General features: G+C 36.5%; 1 protein-coding gene across 1 annotated transcript in view; it reads left to right on the top strand.

The window, feature by feature from the left end:
- LOC103924624 (transcription elongation factor B polypeptide 3-like) overlaps positions 1-1,498 on the top strand; it is a 25,276-nt gene that overhangs the window by 10,942 nt on the left and 12,836 nt on the right. The gene's annotated exons all lie outside the window — the stretch shown is intronic.

Here is a 1,498-nt window from a genome sequence, read left to right as displayed (position 1 = left end):
GCCATTTACATTGCCCAGTTACAGTACAAGGCAAATGGAGCTGGCTCTCCTTTGGTAGTCCCATACATGCATAGCTGCCTATCTCACCGCAGCCTAAGCGGCTCCCTGCTTTCGAGAGATCAGGATCACTTCTCCAAAAAGAATTGTCAGTGTTTGATCAATGCTTTCTGTTTTCTTTTTAATGAAACCCTCTTGTCTTAATTTTCCAAAGGCGATATGCATTTCAAGAAAGCAAAATGAACAGTGTAGTCTTTGGTTTAGAAAACTTTGGAAGTTTTGTCTTTCATCAAAATGCGTTGACTGTTTTCAGACATGCTTGTCATCTAGGTACTTTTGTAATTTAGCCTGTTTTGAAGTTGTATGAATAGTAATTGCCTGCTTCCTGAATCTGTTCTTCTGAAATGAACTCAGCTTTGTGAATTAACTTAGTCCAAAACCCATCAAGAGGAAACACTCAAAACCCCCATTCTCTTTGCAGCTTGATGAAAACATCTTTTAGTATTTTTCTGTGTATAGGATTGTCTTTGGGCTGTAGGATTTATTCCCAGTGGCTTGCACTGCATGATTATCTAGTCATCCTATATAGCGCAATATATCCCCTCAGCAATTGGTTATGTCCTTTTGATTGCAAAATAAATAAAATGAATGGGGATATAATTTTAATTAAATGAGAAAATTAACTAACCTGACACTGATAACATAGTTTCTAATGATTTTGATTAATATTGTGAGCAATTACTTGTTTTACTTTAGCATCTTTGCAACATACTTCCTGATGGGGATTATTTAGAAAAAAATCTTCAGATCACAAAATATGTAGTCTATACCTGTGAAGTGTCTGGAAAAAAGTTAAATGTTAAGCTTGTGTTGTCCTCAAAAGGAGGAAGTTCTCTTGGGATGCAAAATTGTTTTTAACTTCATTGCATATATTGTTGACTCAACTTGCTGGCTCAGGGAGTATCTTATCCTTAAATAGGAGATAAGCAGAACTTCGCATGGCTTTCATACTGGTTCAAAAATTTTGGTCAGGAAACTTTTTCGTAGGTATCCTGCCATTTTGTAATTAGCTGAACTTTTTGGAGAAACTTGATTTGTTACCTCTGGTCCTAGGTGTATGTCTTACTGTTACAGCTTTCCTCATGTTTTCCCAGGCTGTGAAGCATTTCTCCTGTACTTCGCTAGGTCTCAGAAACACTATTGCAGGGTGGATGATTTACAGGAAGAACTGCATGCCAGGCATGTAGATAGAGCCCAATGAAATTCAGTGTCAAATGTGGGATTCCACTACTAATGCATTGTAGGAACAATGAGACTTAGAACAACAGTAGATAAAAATATCCCCCTGGTGCCATTTGTAAATTGTTTCTTCAAGTTTGCTACTCACTTATTTTAGTACCTCTTCTACCTCCTGCAACACCATTTCAGAAGCAATATCTAATATGATAAATGACAGTTCATCAGTTATTTAAGTTATCACAGCTGTTATTATAGTTAAAAT

The sequence above is a fragment of the Pygoscelis adeliae genome, unplaced genomic scaffold (genome assembly GCF_000699105.1).
Source record: "Pygoscelis adeliae isolate BGI_AS28 unplaced genomic scaffold, ASM69910v1 Scaffold57, whole genome shotgun sequence".
NCBI lineage: Eukaryota > Metazoa > Chordata > Aves > Sphenisciformes > Spheniscidae > Pygoscelis > Pygoscelis adeliae.
Note: the sequence above shows the minus strand (reverse complement) of the source record. Positions and strands in the feature narration are given on the sequence as shown.